This window comes from Dermochelys coriacea, chromosome 17 (genome assembly GCF_009764565.3).
Source record: "Dermochelys coriacea isolate rDerCor1 chromosome 17, rDerCor1.pri.v4, whole genome shotgun sequence".
NCBI lineage: Eukaryota > Metazoa > Chordata > Testudines > Dermochelyidae > Dermochelys > Dermochelys coriacea.
The window spans coordinates 11,581,589-11,603,690 of record NC_050084.1 but is presented as its reverse complement, the minus strand read 5'-3'; the positions used below and the strand labels follow the sequence as shown (position 1 = coordinate 11,603,690).

Genomic DNA, 22,102 nt, shown 5'->3' with positions numbered 1-22,102 from the left:
CAAGCACTTTTAATTAATGATTTGTGAGATTTAGCCTCCGGATGATGAAGGTTCACTTCTGCGTAACAGCTGTGCGAAGGTACTAATTCACACACTAAGTAGAAGTAAAACCTCCATTGGTTGGGAGATGCATCATCATTTCACCTCTGATATAATGAATTGGACTTCGTTCTGAAGGCAGCTGGAAATTCTTAATTAAGGATATAGGAGTCTCTGAGCAAGCCCCTTGAGTTGTTCAGAGCAGAACAAATGTTAATAATTGCTGGATCCATGTAACAGTGGGAGAAAAACAACTCAGTTTCATTTGGATTCATAATGTTTCCTGTCAGAAAATCTTATTAAAACCACAGGCAGCTATTGGTCTGATAAACTTTGGGTAGACAACTGAGTTTTTAGATACTTAACTGAATCTTTAAATGTCTGAGGTTTACCCATCTCTGAAAGAGATGTGCTGAAACTTACACGCTTATTGACATGGCAACTTCTAAAATTATCTCTTTTTTGTTAAAGGGAACTGACAGTTCTCCAGAGACAGTTCTTCCTAGGTAACATTTTCATTTTTGTCTTCTGAAGCTCATGTCCCACAGCCAGCATATACCTTCTAAGGTTTGGAATAGTCTGCACAGTTATATGAAACCTGTGTCCTACATTCAGAGTACCCTACAATGTCTTCCTAGGTTTGTAACAGATTTTAGATCTAGTGTATAGTTATCTGAACTCCTTGTCCTAAAGCCTAATCTTAACCCCTATGCCTCTTGATAGGATTGAAGTAGTGTAAAGTCTGGCTCCATGAAGGAGAAATAGTTCATGTTGGACAGAGTGGAAGAATGAGAATTTAGGTATAGTAGAGATAGAAAAATACACATAGTGTATGTACATTTTTTTAAAAGGAGACCTTATTCAAGTCTATCAAAAACATTGTATGAGCAGTCTAAGAGTTCCAGATTTGTAAGGGAAGTAAAGTCTGGGTCTTAAGTTGAGAAAGACAAGCATTGAGTGAGCAAGTTTCTTCACATGGATAGGCTCTGGTAGCAAGAGCTGGTGGATAGAACAGGGACTGGGAACCAAGAACTGCAGCTCTCTACTTCCAGCTGTGAAACTGTTTGGACAACCTTGGGCAAGCTACTTAAACTCTCTGTGCCTCAGTTTCCTTTCTTTGGGAGAATAATACCTTTCTCACAGGAGTGTTAAAGTTTGTGCAACATTTTCATAAAGGCAAAATTTCAAAGTTATTTATTTAATAAAACAAACCGTATATACGATGGGAAGAAATCTCCCAGCAAGAAGTTAAAACCATTGCAGACAGACCAAATGAAGCACCAAGATGGCTCGGCTAGCAAGCTATGAAATTTATCATATAGATAAGTCTTTGCAGGATCAGGGCCTGTGGAAAGAAGGAGGAAAGCAATGCTGGTAAATTTCACTTTCAAAAGTTTATTCTATCCTTTGTGGCTGTATCACTTTAAAAAATCATTTGAGGAAAGACTGTTAGGGATTACATGAGGTGTTTTCTGGGACAGGAGCTCTTCAGGATGACAGCAGGAGCATTATATATAGCAGGAAACTCCAAAGAAAAGGAAAGCACTGGCATCAAAATAAGAAATGGACATATGGTGCAATCTTTTTTTTTTTAGTGGATGTGAGCTACAGTAACTTTTTAAAGCCTACACCAGTAGATCCTTCAGATTTGTGTGAACAAGTGATTAGTATAATTTTAAATTGTCTCCTGTTTATTATAGAGATTAAAGGTGCATAATAACATGCCTGCTTGGTCTGGGGTGGTGTGATGGAGTGCACAAGGCCCTTTGAGGCCCCTGCTGGAGGCCTTGAGGTCCTTCCTGACCCCACCCCAGAAAAGAAGCAGTGAAGATGGGTCCTCCAGGCCTGCCTAGAAAGGCTGCAGGGTAGCAGCCAATCAGAGTTCAGCAGGCTGAGATAAAAGGACCTAAAGGGGCTGAATGCATCAGTTGCTGGTGGGGACCAGAGGAGCAATGAAGGTGACTTTGCTGGAATTCAAGGGGTAGCCAGAAGGTGGGTCTGGTGAAATTGGCATCCTGCAAGGAAGAACTTCAGACCTGAGGTATGTGTGAAGTGAAAGGGGCTACATAGAATTAGCAGCAGAAATGATTACAGGAAGCAGCATGTGGCTGCTATTTATATGGTCCCAGGTTGGGGCCTGGAGTAGTGACCAGGCCTGAGTCTCCCCACTGGCCCCAAGAGGGGATAAAGTTTGTTTTGATTCCCAAGTGAAGGGGAAGCTTTCTCCAGGGAGAAAGCTCTGGGGGCACTACTTTGTACTAAGGCAGATGGATTTAAAGCTAGCCCTGAAGGGGCTGAGGACTGAGCCCAGAGACAGGGCTAAAGACATTACTGAGGGCAAAAGGACTGGCCCTGTTGGACTTTTACCCCTGAAGGGGGTTGGTTTTGTTCACGTATTGACCGTATGTGACTCGGTCAGAGGACTGAGCTGCTGAAGACCCACCTGATGAGGGCAATAGCCAACAGGGAATACCAGAAAAGGAAAGAGGGCAGGTTCACACCCAGCCGATAAGAGGTGCTCATGAGAGATGAGTGAGCCCTATCACCAGTGGGAATAGGGGAGGGATAGTAATTGGCCTATTTCCACATTGACCTATGACCCACCATGCACTGGTTTAGCTGCACCGGATGTTAGGAAAAGAGTGATGAAGCTATTCCCCCATTCTGCTTCACCTACTCCCTGCCCACATGCTCCAAGGGGGAGTAAAAGACACTTTTTGCATTTTACTGTTTTATGGCTAACAGCATCTATGACTTCTTAAATCTAGTCACACACCTAGAATGGACTCATCTACGGCTGTCCCAGAGCTAAGTGCAGATGCAGTTTAGAACAGTATGTTTCTTAAATCTGCTGGGAATGTCCTGTTCTCTTCCCCCCTGCCTCCCCATGGTACAGCAAATACACAATATTGGTATCCGTCCTATCAATACACACTGCCATTTAACAGTGTGTTTATGGAGACTGAGATAGTCCAGCATTGGTATTGTATTCTCTGAGGCAGTATATTAAGGAAGTAGAAAAATTTGGCAGCAGGTGGTCATGGTTTCAACAGCTAAAGTTGTTCTTGTTGCCTATGATGGTATGTGAATTGTTCCTACCAACCCCTCCTTGAATGTCACTTCAGACTAAGCCCATGTCCTCTGTGGCCCAAAGAGGAGACTTTTTCTTAGCGGTGCAGATAAGACGTTTAATGGCGAGTATAATCAGAAGTTGTTGCGCGGGGGGGTTCCTTTGCTGTGGCTACTTGTCGTAGTCAGGTGGAAGCATCAATATGACCAAAATTGAGATGTCCAAGAAGGTCACTTGAAGCAATGCTACATCATTTCAGCATGCATCCTATTAGAAAGTATTTTGCATAGCCTGTTCTTTATCGCTTCCCTCGTGCAAGCAGGATTGGATCATTCTAGCTTTTGAATAGTGTATCATTTAACAAAAGGGAAAATCACGTATGTTTATAATTATCCCCCACAATCAATCAGAACACAATGCACTAAAAGAAAAGCGTAGAATATCCTGGGGTGATGAGCTGCCCAAATCTTTTGGGGCTGCTTGGAGGGGCCTTTTTGAAGCTCTGTCCTGCCCTACCTGCATACCTAGGAGGAGGCCCTGTTGAGCCAGACAATGGTTTGGGGCTTCGGGGTTAATTTCAAATCAGGGGGTAGGGGTACCTACAGCTTGGGGAAAATAAAAATTCACTTGAACCTGTTTATGATTAACAAGAAAAAGAAGGGTTTAGTGCTCAGAGGGGGAAATGGGGCTCCCATCAATCTGCTGCTAAAGGTTAGAATTGGTGGCTTTTTATTTCCCTGATTTCAGTTTTGGATTAACCCAGAATTCCTGCCATAAAACTCTACCTGGAAAGAGTGGATTTTTTAATTTTATTTTTGTTGTTTGTTAACCAACTAGCATGAGGTTAGGCAATATGAGAATTGAGACAGAGGGAGATATTGTTCCTATTATCAGCAGTGGGACGTGAATTTTCTATGGCTCCTCAACTGGGCTGGAGGGGCTCTATTCTGCAACTTCTATACAATATAAATAGAAAATATTTATTTAAATTAACCAAGCTTCTATGTTGTCATTTCTCTCCTTTATAATGTGTCTCGCCAATGCCTGACAGCAGCCATGTGCTGTCTAAAACACTAGCAAAAATGTTAGAATACAGCAGTTGCTGTTAGGATTCCACTGTGTACGTAAAAACACATCTTGGTGCACCCAGACCAGGCTAAGAGTGAAATTACTAATGATAAATGTTTGTAGCCTGTGCATTAGGTGCCATTATGCATTGTTTAACAAGGCTGTTTTCCCTTCATATCTTGAAGATTCCAGTCTATTGTGAGCCTGGCTTGCAAGGAAACATTAGCATATCAATTTAAATAAAAAAAATGGTGAAGATTAGGGGTTGTTGCTGATGGTATTTTAACATGCAATTGACAGTCATTAAGAAAGAAGGAAAAATACAAAGCAAAACCAGAGTTTCTATTATTTTTGGCTACTGGCAGATACCGAACTGCTACTGAAGAAGCTTTTTTATTTTCTATTTTGGTTTCATTTGGACCTTGATTCTAACAGATCAAGTGAAGGCTCTGGAGGCATCTTAAAACAATAATCTTAATTGTTCAGTTGTTTGTGGCTAATATGTCTGGAGCATGCATATCTTCCTTTGTAAACTATGGAATAGTGATAGAAACCTCTTAAAATAAATTAAATGGAAACCCTGGTACTTAACTTTCAGTACCCACCAAGATACTGGAAAATATGACAGATTCTCTCTAGAGAATAAAGCCCAAAGATTTTTGACACCAAAGGTCTCTCTCCTTGTGCTACATAAAAGACATTGCATCTGATTGTACCTCCTGAAAAGCATCCTCTCCTGGGAGAAACTGAAGGTTCATTTTTGGTCTTTTTTTTTTTTTTTTTTTTTTTTTTAAATTTTATTTTAAACACCGCTTGAGTCACAGAATGCCTTATAATGGAAATGGAGTCCTCAGACAATATGAACTTTTAATTCTTTTAGAATGGAACTAGAATTGAAAAGGTTTGCCCAGAAAACTAAATGCAATGTGTTTACTGTGTAATCCGGCGTGGACACACAACTATTTTTATACTGATTGACTGTATAGCTGTGTGTGGGGTTATCTCAAATGTCATAAAAAGTTAGATCAAATGCAGGGATTTTGCATTACAGGAAGTCTCTTTAGTCCATTGAAGCAAGCAGAAATGGAGAAATGAAGCTATTGAGGGTTGATCCAAAGCCCACTGGATCAAGCCCCAAAAGCTAGGCATAGAGCTAGATTGTAACTTGGACAATGTACCCAGAAAGAGCAAGTAATATCCTTCCTTATGCTGTTGTGTGGGCTTTGCTCCTACGCAGCCAGACCCAAGATCCACAAACAAGGCTACTCTCATACATTAGCCCCACCAGAGCAGGTGGACAGCAAGGGAAAGGCATGGAGCATTGGCTGCACCCCGTACTTGCTGACTAGTTGCAGCTCTGTATGTGTATTAATCTTCTAATAATTTAGGGCAGAAGTAATTCACTACGCCCAGGAGCAAAAAGGAAGCTGGGGCAGGTGGGGGAGTAACAGAGGGGAGTTTGAGGCACGGTGCTCCCTAGGGTCACTCCTGAGGCTATGTAGTTTATGCCTTGCTCAGGGCTGTCTCTAGAGCCACTTAGCCTATAGCAAGGGTTAGAGCTGTTGCAGGGATCGAGGTGACAGCCGTGCCCTTCAGCACACTGTTTATTTCAGTAGGGTCTTCCTCTACAGACACAAACAACTTGTGCATAATTTCAGGGAAGTTTGGGGATAGGAGAGGGATGTGTGAAATTTTCACAATATAACACATAAGCAGTTGGAAAGTCACCTGGCTTTGTTTAACTGCAAATTCAAAACACTTGGCAGGTTTGCATGAAGCCTCTTTAAGGTTCATTAACTGTCTAATTTATCTAGCTCGTATACGTAGCAAGCTCATCACTGTAAACACTTCGCTGCTGCAGCTGTAATCTTGGTGTTGAGTATCTGCCACCTGCCTCCTCTGCCAGAATCGGACTTCACCAGCAGAGGTAACGATGTCGGATCTGTTACAACAGGTGGAATGATGCTCCCACATGCTCTCAAATGTACCCAAGTAGAGCAGTCTCTAATCTTGGAGAATGCTATACCCTGGCTGTATTATAGCACTATTCCAGTGGGCACTGAACTTCAGGAAGAATATGATGCTCTTATGAAAATTTTCCTTCATAGATTTTTTTTTTCAAATGCTTTAGAAAGATGAACAGGCAGAGTGTCTGAGGTTTCGGTGAAGTGCTTTTCTTTAATAATTTCATCCACAATTTAATGGATCCAGTGTCTGACACAAGGAACCTCTAAGCTTTGTTTGCACATCTCTCTAACCTACTCTTTGAAGATACCTGCAAGGTCCACAAGATGGCACTATGCCACACAACTTTTCCTCCTGTGGGGAAACTGAGGCACAGAGTTTAAGGGTATGATCCAAGAAAGTACTTAAGTCGCATTTTTTTTTCCAGGAACCACTGATTGACAAAACTCTCACTCAGCTCCTGCCTTAGCCAATAGGTGCCTAGACTCATTTGGTGCCTAAGTTCTTGCTTCTGGGCATGTGCTTCAGTTTCACTGCAGGTGCCCATCTCCCACCTGAGCATGCATGCTGTGGCCTCTGGATTAGTGGCCGAATGCCCATCTCTTGCTTGAGCCCAGAGTGATTCTATAAGTGGGGAAGACTGGCACTGGCCACCTAAGTTGTGCACAGGCCCTGCTCTGGTCCATGCTCTCTGCTTGTATAACACCAACAGATCCCAGTCATTGGCGGATAGGATCGAACCTGTGGCCACTGGCACTTAGTGTGTGAGCCTGTACTCTATGAGCTAAAAGCGACATGGTGTTAGCTAAGGCTGTAGGTGACTCATGAATCTCTAAGTAGTTTCAGTGCCACTACATGGGACAGAGCACCACACCCAGGAGGTATGTGGGTTACGCTTGCAGCTAATTCAGAAGGTTTCCTTCGCTGATTTTGAAGGTTGGTCTCTGAAAATGTTGTTTTTGTGCTATAGGCAGTAATTGACTCAAATACTGATTTGATTCTCTGGCAACTAAATCTTTCCCAGAAAGGCAGGCTAGAGCCTTCGGTAATGATCTTAAACAAAGCAGGCCAACAGCCATAAGAGGGATACCCAAGCTAGATCTAAATACTTCACACCTCTGACATTGTAGGCTTCAGGGGAAATAACTTACAAATGCTTGTCTCTGGATGGCTTGAGATACCAGGTATCATTTCATTTGTGTGGCTGCCCCTTGCTTAGTCACAAAGCCCTGCTTGAATTGATAGCCGAGGAAACATTGTTGCTGATACAAATCACACACCTCCCTTCCTTAGCAGACTATTTATGTGAGGCCAGATGGGACGCACTTGAATGCACAAGTGCACTGGGTTCTATTTCTGCTCTCTTCTTACCAGTGTAAGTCATGAGTAACTACAGTGACCTCAATAGAATTACCAGTGTAAAAGTGATATCACTTGACAGCAGAATTAGGTCCACTGATTTTTATTTTGAACTGTCCGTAGTACACAGGATGTTCCTTAACTGCAATATTTACACGTACCATGCAATTTCAATGGTAAGGAGGCAGATTTCAATGCATATTGAGAGAAGTATATACGCACAGTGGGCAAGATCTTTAGCTGCTGTAGCTCCATTAACTTCAATGGGTTTTTGCCAATTTACACCCAATATATGTAGTCCAATTTTTCCCCCCTTTCCTTGGTAGGAGCTTTATTGGCAACTCGACTAATAAGACACCTATCTCAGCCTATGTTTGCTCCTGGAAACTCTCTTCATATAGTCCCAAAAGGTGGTAGAATCAGGCAATTTTATGTTGTAAAGTGTGAAACATATATATTCTTATATAATTTAGCAGACTGTTTGATGCACTGGAAATATTTATCTAATATATGTTCAGATACACCATTAGCACCTTTCCAAACTCGGGGCATAACATTCCCATTGCAGTTTAAGCAGTGTCTATTTTGCCTAGAAACATGGACCTCTACCTCTTGTCAATAACTACTGAACCAGTAACTATCACCTGGGATGAAACTGACTTGACGGCAGTGGGTGCACTGTGGAATACAATGGAACTGCTGTGGTTGCTCTATATGAGAGGTGGACAACTAGAACATTTGTACAGGGGCAACATTATTCTCTAGTTCATGGTGGGGCTAGGCTCCCTACGAGTTTGACATAGACCAGTGCAGAGAGGTGGTTTGTTTTAGTTATTTTTTTTTAAACTGGACAGGGGAGGCTATGGCCAGTGGATTTGTGATTTTATGCAGCTCTAATCAAAGGGATGCATAAGTTGCAGCTCTTACTCCAGCCTAGGGGTTTAAATGTCTAGAGAGTCCTTTGTACTGCTCCACGTTGGGACATATTCCATCACCACCACTCCTATATCTTTCCCTGCATGACATCGCTCTATATAGGAATTTCACTCTGGCTGAATAGATCCCCTTTTGATAAAATCTGAACTTTTAAATTATTAAAATCTTCTGCCACTTTCTCATCTGGAAAACAAAATCAATAGTTAGTTATGGAGAGAATGGTAGAGGGTGAGATGGAATTGATTAGGGAATAATAGGATTCAACTGTACATTGAGGTCTTCACAAACATGCATTAATTAAGCTGCACAACATCCATCTGAGCCAGGTGATATTTACACTAATTTCACAGATGGGCAAAGAATGTTAAACAACTTGCACAGTTAAGTCACTGTCAGAGCTAGATATAGATAGAACCCAAGAGTCCTGACTGCCTGTCTCCAGTTATGACTGCTTATCCACCCCCAAAATCCAGCCAGCAAGTACAAACTGCAGAGTTAAGGCACTCTGGTCATCTAAAGCTCTTCTGCATGAATGGACCCCTAATATTTTTTTGTGTGCTTTAAAGACCCATGAGTAATGGTTAGTAGCATAATCTAAAGTATTATAGGACGTTATGGGCTGCTTAAAAGTGATACTATGGGCCACAAAACATGGAAATAACTTGAGAACCATTTTATAAACTTGATCCAGGGAAATGAAACTTGTATTTCCAAAGGGTTATAACTCACCTCAGTGTAATTTTGGAAAGGATTTATTGTATGTGCACAATTTTCTACTTGAATTCCAATCAGTTCAGGCTTGCATTCATTTTTACCAACAGAGAATATTTCACCCTCCAGCTCTGACTTAAGAGTCAAGAAGGCAAAATAAAAGCTTTACATGGTTGTACATTAGTAGGGATGAAATTTGACTCGACACACCTTTTTTCCTAGGGTTGGCTGCAGGGAGTTTCTCAAAAAATACTTTTTTTTTTTAAGATGGCAGAGGCTGTTTCATTGCATTTAATTTCTCAGCTATTTTTAAGGGGTGGAAATTAATAGAACAACATGATCTTGGTCTGACTTCAGCAAGATACTTAAGTACACACCTAACTTTAGGCATGTGAATAATTGCATTGACTTGAGTAGGACTACTCTCATACTCAAATTTAAGCAGTTTGCTGCATCATGGCCATTATGAACCTGTTGGGCCCAGATTAGATGTAAATTGTAATCATTCCAATGCTGCTGCTGGAGCTACACCAGCTGAGGCACTGGCCATCAGACTGTAGAAGATCGCAACTATTTTTATAAACAAAGCCATCTGAGTCTCTGGATTATGATTTTTTTTTTTAACACTTAAGAGAATAACTGAAGAGAACTTGTTTAAAACATGTGGCATGAAATCATTTCAGATGGTTTTTTTTTTTCCACTTCTTAAATACTCTTTACCCCTACTTCTTCAGTTCCTGAGCCACATATTTTCCCTGGGTCACCTTGAAATCTTTATTCCGATTTTTTAAAAAAAAAAAAGCACCACGTTTGGAGACGTTCTGCATAAATATGCTTGCAGTCTGAAATCCTCCCAGGTGGCACACAGCCCACCCCATCCAGGGAGATAATATTAACACTGACAGTTATTCAGATGCGCTTTTACTAGTGGTGATCATTTTTAATCTTTTTGGGGCAGGGGAGTGGTTTCCCTTTGCTGATCTTTCAGAGTATTAGGTTTGTCTCTTTATTTCAGCAACAATGTACTGAACAAAGCTGCAATGATTTTCTATAATGTACCTCATCTTTTTTTAAAGTCCATTTCTGATGTTTTATTTACCCATTCCCTTCATTAACGTGAATTTTTAAAAGCCATTTAAAAATACCTCTGAATATGTGGTAGTCAAATCTGACCTGCAATGCAGTGGTTAAGCTTTTAAGAACAGGACCCAGCTGGTATCAAAAAGCATTTCACTCTTTTATTATGGAATATATCAGAGGAAGACAAAAGGTACAACTATTTTAAACTCATCAGGGTCCATCTTTAAAAGCCATTGGAAGTCTTCCAGACCAATCTCTGCCCATCAAAAGTAGGCAGTCAGACATTCTCAGAACAGGTGTGTGTGGTTTTTTTGTTTTTTGCAGCAGCTATTTAGCTACTACCAAAGTTCTCCAGTGTGGATTCTCCCTACAGGACTTTTCCAAGTATGCTTTCCTTGTGGCCCTTTAACATTTTGAAGAGATGAGTAGATTGAAGCCCTAAACTGGATACAGTTTGCTGTATATACCTCCCATCCACCTGGTAAATGTTCCTAAATCCTATTAAGTTTTCACACTGACATATTCCTGAGCAGATGGCAGCATATCCTTGCTTTTTCAAAGGAACCTACTGGAGTTAGCAACCCCAAATGTCTCTGAAGTTCACTGGGGATTGGGTGCATAGCTCCCTCTGCCTCCATTATCAAATCTTGCATAACATCTTCAAATATGGTATCGGGTAAAAGGGGGTCTATTCACTTTGCAGTCTGCCCTATGTAAGGGGTAGTGCATGGTTGTACTGCCCCAGGAGCAGATCAGGGAGGGAATTGTGACACTCTCTGGGTATGTTTACGCTGCAATTAAACAGTCCCTTAGCCCAAACCCCAGAAGCCCAAGTCAGCTGGCTTGAGCCAGCTGCGGGCATCTAATTGCAGTGTTGATGTACTTACAGTTCAGTCTGCAGTGCCCTTCTTGCACAAGAGCAGAATTAATCTGCACCAGCCCTTTACCAGCCTCGGGTTATTTCTTATTTATACCCATCACTCTTCTGCACAGGTCCATGGGATGGGCAACAAACTTACCCCTAAACCTTTTGATATTTGGTGAATTTCCATCCCATGAATTTGTGCAATTTAGTCATAGCAATTCAGTGACATCTCCTCCAAAGTTGCATTTAGAGAGAATGGCCATAATTTCCATAAAGAAAAGGCTGTGAAAATAGCTATGCATTTTTTTTTCATTTAGGGGGAAAAAAACAAAACACCCTCCTCGATTGACTAAAAGAGAAAGCAAATAGAGAAAAGCAGTGCTAGACAATGCAGAGATAATGCCTTTAACAATAGTATTTGCTGTTAGTGCTTACCTACTGCACTACAGTGATTGCTATAGAAATACCAAAGAGAGATAAATACTTAGAAGTTCTTGTCCATTAAAAACAGCAGATAAGATCCTTGGCTGATTAAATCATTGGACTTATGCTGATTTTACAAAACATGGATCTGGCACCTTTTCATCTTGATTTGCCAGTGTACCAATGACTTCAGATGAGCTATGTCCTTGAATGTGACCCCCTCCACCCTCACCCCATGTTCTGTTATATTGCAAAGTAAAGCCATCGTGGTGCATTCTTTCTTTGTACTTTTCTGAGAGATTGTATATGGGGCACATTTTGCCATGGAGAAGCCACTGTCCTCTGCCTCCATCATATTTTTGATCTGGTTTTCTACTTTATATTTTTTCTACTTAAAAATATATATTTTTCATGCAGATCTCGGGGGGGGGGGGAGGCAACAAAACTCCCTCAGAGGAGCACTCGCATACATAGGGCTCATGAAAGATTCCTGGCTGACCTGAAGTCCTCTATATAGTTACAGAAAAGATACTACAGACCGCATTAGTGCAGGCCATCTCAAAATGTCTAGTCAATAACCTGGACTAGATTATTGACTTGGCTAATCACTAGGGCTAATAGGACCATTCATTTCCCATGTCCATTTAGTCTTCCTCACCTCTCCCATGAATGCAGGCATCAAGATAATCTTGTGGTTAAGGCACTGGCATGGGAATCGAGAGATCTGGGCTCAATTCCCAGCTTTACTGCAGGCTTCCTGCATGACATAAAGCAAATCACTTAATCTCTTTGTGCATGAGTTCCCCATATGTTAAAAAGGGGGGATAATGTGTGAGGTGCTGTGTCACTATGGTGATGAGGGCCATAACTCCAAGATTGGGGCAAGGTTAATGTGTACAAGATTGGAATCTGAATTGAAAACACATAAATAGCAAAATTAGCTACTAGCAGAATACAGTGTTAGAATTTGTCAGAGGGAGCAATTGTAAAAGGCAATAGAAGGACAGTACACAATACTAAAGCAATATCACGATGGTAAATAATGCTCAGATGAGTCAATATAGTGGGATCCAATGAGACTTGAAGGTTTCTTTGCAACATTTGCTACTGGTATAAGCAATTAAATAAAACCATGTAGAGGGATGTTATGATTGTCTCTTCTGAGGCTTAGCATCTTTTACATGACGAGAACTTCCCATAGTTTAAAGGGCCATTTGTCCACTTGCAATTCACCCTTTTGCATCAATAACTCCACTGAGCAGATCCCAATGATCAAAAACGTGACTGTGCTTTATTCTTGGGGGATCAGCTGTCAACACTTAAAGGTTGCTATGAACTGTGCTTTGTCTTCTTTAATTCACAATGTTGTGAAGCTAATAACCAAAAAGGTTGTACGTTAGGGCAGACCCACAACATTATATATGACTAAAAGAGCCTGCTTTTGAGTTGCTTTCCATCTTATGCTTATCAGGTCAGCAGATTTGGGTTAATCTGTTAGGAGTGAAGAGGATTGGAGCAAAATTTGATAGTTATCAGGTATGCAGTACAGATTGATGTGCAATGCGTTTTATGAATAATAGATGGATATCTAAATTCCTGTGCCAAGTGGCCATAAGAGAATTTTTGAGGAGAGAGCCAGTTTTCTATTAAATATCTTGCCTTCTTCCACCCTGTCACAGAGAAAGGAAGGATTGTCTTATGGCCTAGGACTTGTGAGGCCTGGGGTCAATTTCTGTCTATTAATTTCTATTTCTTTCAAAACGCCTTCTATGAGGAAGGTCATTTAATCTCCTTGTGCCTTGATTTCTGATGTGGGGATTATAATACTTCCCTCCTTTTATGGGGTGTTGTGAGGTTAAATTAATTAATACTTGGTAGGCGTTCATATACTAGGTTAATGGGCACCTAGCTAGACTTTTGACCTTGTCCAACAATATTAAAATGCATCAGTGGTCAGGGAATGTTTGAAAAATCTGCCTATGTAACATTAAGCATGCTTTCTTGTCTGTCATGGAAGTGATATATTTGAAGCATTCCTGAAAGCTAATTTAACACCTCCAGGAATACAAGAAAACCCTAAAAAAACACACAACCCCTAATAATCTTGGCAGACTAGCATAGAGGACAAAGATCAAATGGACCTGAGAGTTATCATCATCAAACACTCATAGTCTGAGGACCACTGCAGTAGCCAGAGTGACCACAGTAGGTGGCATCACACCAAAAATTATGTAGTGAAGTCCCAGATCTGGCCTAATCTGCAAATCCACAAATCTGAGGTGGCTGTGCAAGTGACCACAGGTAGGAACAGAGCATGCACCCCTTTTATATGTCACTGGAGAATTTGAAAGCATGGTGTTCTGGGGTTTTTTGTCCTGGCAACATGGTTGAAAAACATGCAACCCTGCTTTTGAATGACTGATTGAAAGCTAGCATGTACACAGGCAACATCATAATTCAACTGGGGTTTTTCTTCAAGAAAACAAAGACCTGTATAAGCCTATTGAAGGTTATCCACTGCAGCACATAACGGTTTAGCAGCTGGCTTCTCAGACCCTCTAATTTCCAAAAAGTGTGCTTCATTCTGTGTGGCTTCTTTCCACTGTGCAAGAACTGATATTTGATTCTCAATCTCGACTGTCAAATATCAGAGCCTCCTAGATGATATCAAGGTAACTTTAAAAATGTCACATTTTTCCATTTTCTTACCTTTTGGAATGTAGGATCAGATTCTCCATTGCCTTGCACCTTGTGTAGCTATTTATGCCAATAGAAAGTGAGTTGAAAATTTTTATATCTGATCAGAACAGTAGACTTTACACCCCTCCATTTTGGTTTAACTATAGAAAGCAGAGGGCAATCAAGAATCAGGCCTGCTATACCTTCTAATTGTATGGTTCCTATAATATCTAATATTTCACTAGGCTATCTCATCTCTATTAAATTTCATGGATGTTATGAACCTGTTTGTCTCATGAGTATCAGAGCATGTCTTTCACAACCATTAGTACAGTGCACTCTAGCTGACCTTCCCCCTAGTATATCAAGAAATATGTCAGCCTTTGTCTGCTCTTCGTTTTTTTCGTTCTTTGTGCCTGTCTTTATAAAAAAACTGTTTAACAAGTTGCCATTTAGTGGACCAACCTTTTCTCTTAATTTCCTTCAGCCTATCAGGAATATATCTGACAAACTTTTATTGCCGCAGGGCTTGAAATTGTCAGTAGCATTTGGTGTTCAGTAGATCTCTTCCCCCCACCCCCCATTATCCTTTTAATGCACTGCTGCTTAGTCTTGTAGATCTCCCAATTGTCCTCCTTCCTAGGCTGTTTCAAATGTGTGGGTTTTTTTTAAAATGTCTTCTCCCTCTCTTGTACTACTTTCTAGTGCATCTCTATGCAAGTGTGTTGGCCTTATGACCTCTTCTTCCGGCTTTAGACTTGGGGCCAGATTGTTCCTCCACCTCTCCATAATATACATATATTTTCCTCACCCCCATGCAGCCAATGAAGGCAGGGACTTTTTCCTCCTGCTTCTCTAACCTACAAAGGTGACTGAAAGAGAGTGGGGTGGGGGGAGGCAGGGCCCCACTGTACTGGAGGGGAATACTCTACAGCAGCCTGCTGGCTAATGCAAAATGGGCACCTCCCCATGTGCAGGAAACAGCAAGGTGAGGGGAGTGCATCTGGCCAGCACAATCTTCTAGGGTTCCCCTTTTAAGGGCCATGCAGAACAGGTATGCCCCTCAGAAGGAGATAACTGCAATGGGAGAGTGCTTATCTGTTCCATTCCTTACACATCCCACTTCATGAGTCCAAACACATGGAGTTTCTGCTCTTCCAGGCAAGGTCAACCCTGTATAGTAGGGCACGAATTTGGTCTGCTGAAAGCAGCTAGCAGCAGCTGAAGCTGTAGCAGAGTTTGCTCTGTGTGTGTGTTTGGGATAGGGACAGTTCAGTGTGAATGGGGGAGGGAGGCAAGGGGAGCTACTCAGACTGGTCAAGCAAGGTGGGTAGGCGCAGGCTGGGAAGTGACATACTGGTGGCTCATATGGAGAGAAGAGTTGTCCCATCAGCTCTATGGCAGCCAGCCCAGTCTCATGCAGCATGGCAGCTGCTCAAGCTCCTATTGGGGTCCTGCTCTTGCTTCTGCCCTCCTGTATGCAAAACTAGGTCCTGCTGTCACCTCCAGGAGCTATTTGTGGGGTCAGAAAATAGTGGGAGGGAAAAATACATTGGCCTCCCCAATAGCTCTATTATGAGGGTGCTACCTCTTCCCGCCCTCCATCCCAGTTCCACTGCTCCTGGTTTGCTGCCAGCATTGACTGACTGACTGGTAATTTCCTCCAAGTTTTTTGTGCCAGGACACAGAATGAAAGGACGAATCAACATAATAGGCTAACAGCATTGCTCATCATTAATCAGTGCTGGGCATGAATGATTAGAAAGTATAAGTAAGCTGAAAAGTCTGGCCATGGTGTTATAGCCTCCTAGAAATGGACCTTTCAAGGTCATCTTGTCCAGCCCTCTGTGCTAAGGCAGAATCAAATATCTCAACCATTCCATGATTAGACTGATGCATGAAAACAAAGCCAATATAACAAACAGTGGTTCAGTCTCCCATGCACAGAATGAATCCTCTGAGCCAGATCCTCAACTGGTTTTAATTCAGAGCTTCACTGGCTCCAGTAGAAGGATGCCAATGTACACCAGTTGAGAATCTGGTCCTTCATGTGCAAATCTTCCCTTTCCTATGAAGGTAGGGGGGTGTTTGTGTGGCGGGGGCGGGAGGCTCACATGCCTCTCTGGTGCCACTGGACCCATTGAAGTCTCTTCATGGGTTGTGTTCTGTGTGGGAAGAAGGAGTGGAGTCTGGGTAGGCAGAGGGCACAACAGCTCTCCTGAAGTGTACATGGAAAAGTTAATCTAGCCTCAAACTCTCTGTTTTTTTTGTTTTGGGCTTTTTTTATTTTCCTCCACAACTCCCTCTAGCTGGCCTGGGCTCAGCTGCAGGCTGGGGAAAACCTCATGGCACATCTACCACTTTACCGGTGGGGATACTTAGGCATCACTTGCTAATCAAGTAGACTGTATAGTGACCTCTTTCTTGTCTGTACTGGTAGGTGTGACAGGATCAACACAGCTTCTTTTCTAGTAAGCCAAATGGAGTGAAAGCAGCAGGTTTTTACTGTATGGCCCATATGAGTAACACTGTGAATCACTGATAGTAACTGTTACAAGCATTGGCTGAGACTGACCAGAGGCAAAAATCATATGATGCTACATGAGGGATGAGCCATGGTATTAGGGATGCCATGCCTCCAGGAATTAAATATTAAACTTTAATTAAAGGCTACCTCCTTTAATTGATTTGATTTCTCCAGGAATACAGCCAACCAAAACTGGCAACCCTACATGGTATAAAAGTCCCAAACAAACTATGACTCTTTATGGTTAAGCTCATTATGCCAAACAAATTTGCAATTTCTAAGTCTGCAGCATGTGACCACTTTTGTTTTGTTCCTGAACAATTTTACCATAACCTATCATAGATGCTTTACTTCAGTAATGTATACACCAAACTTCATTCAAAGTACACTAGGATCTTCCCGTGGATCAAAACCTAGCAGGGGAGAGCTGCTGCTGTTGAATGAAAGAATGGCACATCTGTAACTGAATTAAGTTCTGAGCCCATACCTTTTTCCTAAAATGACTGCAATGTTACACGCAGCTAATAGTCCCTGTGCTTGTAAGTAAATATAAAGCCCAAGGAAACACAACCTGTAGGCTGTAAATAATACTGATATTGGATAAAAGCATTATTTGTGGTATGGGGCTTTATCTGAACACCATTCCAAGAACCTCCTTGATTCCTTATGTCCCTCCAACATTATCCTTAGCACAGCTATTCTCAAACCTGTGCAAAAGTTTTTGGGAAAGGAGTCACAACAACCAGCTTTTGCTGGCACCTGGGATGTTACAAAACTGAGACCAAACAACCCAGAGTCTGCAGCCCATATGCACCCACTATCTCAGCTCAGGAATTGCCTGTATAACATTTTTATGCTGGATCTAAAATAAACAAGCACCAGGCATTCAACCCTCTTTGTCTAGCAAATGAGGCCCACATGTCTTGGACTTAAGAGCACTCAGCACCTTGCAGGATTAGGCTCCTAGGTTATACAAAATAACTACAGCTCTGAGCAATTATCCAGATGTTTAAGGCTTTCGGTGTAGATATTATCATTTATCTAAAATTCAATTACCTGACTTTACTTAGGGTTCAGAACTATAAAAAGTAGATTAATGCAACAGATAAAACATAAGTCAGAGAACACCATTTAAAAGAATCAAGTCTCGGTGTGATTAAAACAAAATCAAACAAGAAGGAATCTGAAATTGTAAAATATTTCCTGTCCCCTCTTCACTTCCCCCAGTATACTGCAAGCCAGATAACATTACATTTTCTTCTGTTTCCATTTTGGTATGGAGTGTTAGCATAATAGCTCAATGAGCTGCCAAAATAAATTTGCTTTTCTGACTGACAGCTGCAAGGGGAAGCATTTATTTTAGGGGAAAGTGCTGCCTTACAGGGGGAACGTGCCCTCCTGTGTAGAGGGCCGACACTTAAGTCAAATTTACATCCAAAACAGTTCTCTCAGAACTTTTTTTTGACTAAAAGCTGTTTGTCAAGAGTTTGCATCCATGGAAAGGTTTCAGAGTACAACCGTGTTAGTCTGTATTCGCAAAAAGAAAAGGAGTACTTGTGGCACCTTAGAGACTAACAAATTTATTTGAGCATAAGCTTTCGTGAGCTACAGCTCACTTCATCAGATGCTTTTCATGGAAAGTTTCAGTTCATCAAACTAAATGCCACCAAACCAAAATGTTTTGGTCAAAAACTGAACTATTTTGTTTGACAGGTTTGTTAGTCTCTAAGGTGCCACAAGTACTCCTTTTCTATTTTGTTTGAGGTATCCTGCTGCAGTGCCTTGTGAGAGCTGTAGTTCAGTTTCCTCACATCCCCTCTCTCCTCTATGGGGCAGGCTCCCCTGACTGGTCAACAGTTTCCATGATGCACTAGAGCCAGGGACTCCTGTGATCCAGCTCCTTGGGGGGAGGAGGGGAACCATGATATATTGTGTAGTCCAACTAGGGAGTGAGGCCCATAGAGGAGAATGAACCATGATGTGCTCAAAATACAATTCCCATGAGGCAATGCAGAGACATTTCAGAATTGAAATAGTCTCTCTGTTTTGCCCAAAGTCAATTTTCCACTGGGGAAGGGGGGGCATGTTCTGCTCTTATTTAGGGAGAGAGAATGAAGGTGGGCATCCCAAGCCTGCAGAGACCTTATCTCTGAGCTATCTTCTCAGGGTTTAAATAGTCACCTTAGTGTTTCTTTAAATTTAAAGATGGGGGAAGGAGGGACGACTTTGGCTATGTCATAAACACATTTCAACATGTTCTTGGAGCAATTTGGTCAAATCTTGTACAGTGCTCATCCAGAAAACTAAAGGGCAAAACTCTTTCTTGGCTTACTCCTATTTTTATGGTGGGTGATGTGTAATGACTGGTACCTCCAATAAATAAAATAATTAGCCAAACAGGAACTTGAACTCCCATGGGCTTCAGTTTTACTGGACAAGCTTTCTCATTAGAGGGAGTATATTTGCTGGGGAGGCAAGAGGGAGAGTTTTGGGTGACACAAAGCAGCTTCCTTTGTGCTTGGCAACTAGAAGGGTCCAGTGTTGCCCTGGCTGGGAATGTCATGTCACCAGAATGGCTGTAGGATGGTGTGGTGTGTGATTGCCTACATGCCATTGTAGGCAGTTTGGCGACTGCTAGTTGCAAATATCCCTAACTGCTGGAGAGGGAATGCTTGATGGGGAGAGCTCTGAGTTACTACAGGTGTCTGGCTGGTGGGCCTTGCCCACATTCTTAGGGTCTAACTGATTTGCCATATTGGGATTAGGAAGGAATTCCCCCTCCAGATCAGATTGGCAGAGACCCTGGAGGGTTTTCACCTTCTTCTGCAGCAGTTTAAAACTAGCATCAGTGGTGGATTTTCAAACTTGAAGTCTTTTTAAATCACAATTTGAGGACTTTAACTCAACTAGAGGTTAGGGGTTTATTACAAGAGTGGGCAGGTGAGGTTCTGTGGCCTGAAATGTGCAGGACATCAGACTAGATGTTCCTTCTGGCTTTAAAATCTGCGTCTATGATTCAGTCTCCATCAGCAATACTTCTAAGGAGTTCCAGCCATACAACTATAGACACTCCCTACCAATAGACATTCTGAGAAAGGACAGTGACAACAAAACTGCATGTTCTCCATTGGCACAGGAATGCACAGATTTGCTGGTCCAGAGGTGTCATTTATGCCCCTTTTCATTAGCCCTTGTGAAGCTGGACTGCAGTCTTAAATTATTTCACACTGTGTGTTCTGATGAATTTTTAATGGAAAGTTTTTAATTCAAAGTATTACAGTCTCCGTCCAGGCAGGATGGCAGAATTCTATCAAATATTAATATGTACAGTCCTTCTATTTGCTGCACCAAAGTCTCTGCCTCTTTTATAAATTAAGTCATTTGTTTTTTCACTTGACCAAATGATGCAATAACTCGTGAAACTATCTTCTAGGAAGAAACAGGCAGCAACATGTTTCAACTGAGGGCTAAAAAATTCATTCCAGTAATGCATTTTAATTGCTTATAGGATGATTGCAGCTGGCAGTCCAAGGGAAAAGCGGTTCCTGTTTGAAAGGTGCCCAACGTCATTCTGTATCTGGATTCTTCTGTGAAAAGTCACAGGGCCTGATTCATTTAGGCTAAGACCCCTTTACATCACCCTGGCTGTGTAAAGTGGCTTTATGGTAGGTATACATGTACTTAGCTGCCACTGTGGTGTGAAGGGGCCTTAGTATAAATGGGGATGAGGCCCAGATTCTGTATGTTGCACAAGGTTTTAATTCAGAGCCTTGATTAGCAATTGTATCCTCCCTTTATTGCAACTCCTCTCCTTTCCTGTAGTCTTTCTTTACTGTATTTCTCTCACATTCTTGCATGCACTGTAAACAGCATTGCTGGAATAGATCACCTGGGCTTTCTGCTTGGCCTGCTGTAGAGAGCAGAGCAAGCACTGATGTTGTTCAGCACTGGGCACAGGGTCAGTACCAGGGCTATGCACCCACTTGGGCCCTATTTTGAGCAGGGACTGGATTGTTCCAGAGTGGAATGAGGAATTTTTCAGCCACCAGTGCAGCACTGTTATCCACTAGATGGCTTTCCACTCTTTCTTTCAGGAAAACTCTCCACTGACTTCCAAGGAAGTTTTCAGTTTTTGCTCAGAGAAAGGACCTTGGGGTTTATCCTGAAAAACAATGGGCTAGATCCCCTGCTAGTCTAAACCATTCAAGCCAGGGGAGCTACACTAAGTCATGCCAGCTGGAGATCTGCCCAACAAATTTACATTTAGAAATTCTTTGATCTGCCTGTATCTCCCAGCAGCAAATAAATATCTTATTGGATACCCAGCTACCTGCCTGAGAGAGAGGTGACCTTCATCTTCCCTGTTTGGAAGTCATGGTGGAATTCAATCACAAATAATACCATTTATCAGAATATCCTTTTCGCTATCTTTCTTAAATCTCCATTTCATATGGCTTTCGTCAGAGTTCTATTGACACTGTCTCAGTCAGCACTAAAGTAGATAACAACATTCCCTGTCGTCATGAAATGCATTCAAGGTACATCAGATTTTTTTTTCTTTTTATTGATGCTGAAAGCAATAGGAAAGAACACATTCTTTCAGTAAAATCAAAGAGCTTCTAAAATATTTTTTTTTAGGTTTTTTATCTTTGGAATTTGCATAAGAAAAGACATGTATCTAACTCTTTAATAAAGAATTTTCAATATAGTAGACAATAAAGTTTCTCAAGCTTAGTTGCAAACCAAAGATGGCACTTTTGAAATGAGATGGGTTAGAGGTGAGAGCTACTTCATGTATTTTTGCAGTGAAAATAATTCACAAAGAGCCAGAGAAGAAATTTAATATCAAATATTTCCTGATTCTGTGTAGCTTCCTGGTTTTCAATGTCTATAGGTCCTAGTTTAAAAATAACTGAAAGAGCGAAATTAACATAAGATTTCAAGAACAGATTAAAGATGTGTATTTTATAACCATAATACTAGGCACTTGTAGTGCCCTTTGTCCGTGGATTTCAAAGTGCTTTAAGGTAGAATGCTTGCCTGAGTTTCCATCTCCAGTTTTACAGAGGAGGAAACTGAGACACAAAAAGGTTCTCTATTGGTTCTTATGTTGCCCTCATCACTGTAGTATCTGAGCACATTCCTGGAGTGCCCTTAAGTGATGTCTGACAACATGTAGCTGATTTTTCTCCTCCTTTGCTCAAGGAGAGAATTGTGTGATGCCATGTTTTGCTTTGGTAGGGGGCTGAGTAACTTGACTAAATCAAACCGCAAGTGAGTAACAGAATCTGGTTTAGGATGCTACCCTGGCTCCTACTTTCCATTTATTACATGTATCATGCCTGTAGGGGCCCCAACTATGTTCAGGGCCTCTTCATTC

General features: G+C 41.6%; 1 long non-coding RNA gene across 2 annotated transcripts in view; it reads left to right on the top strand.

The window, feature by feature from the left end:
• Positions 1 to 1,965: 1,965 nt before the first annotated feature.
• LOC119844737 overlaps positions 1,966 to 22,102 on the top strand; it is a 225,729-nt gene continuing 205,592 nt past the window's right edge. Inside the window, exon 1 of one of the 2 annotated variants that reach the window (XR_005289384.1) lies at positions 1,966 to 2,080. This is a non-coding gene — a long non-coding RNA (uncharacterized LOC119844737). The remainder of the gene's footprint in view (positions 2,081 to 22,102) is intronic. The other variant, XR_006276236.1, reaches the window with a different exon arrangement.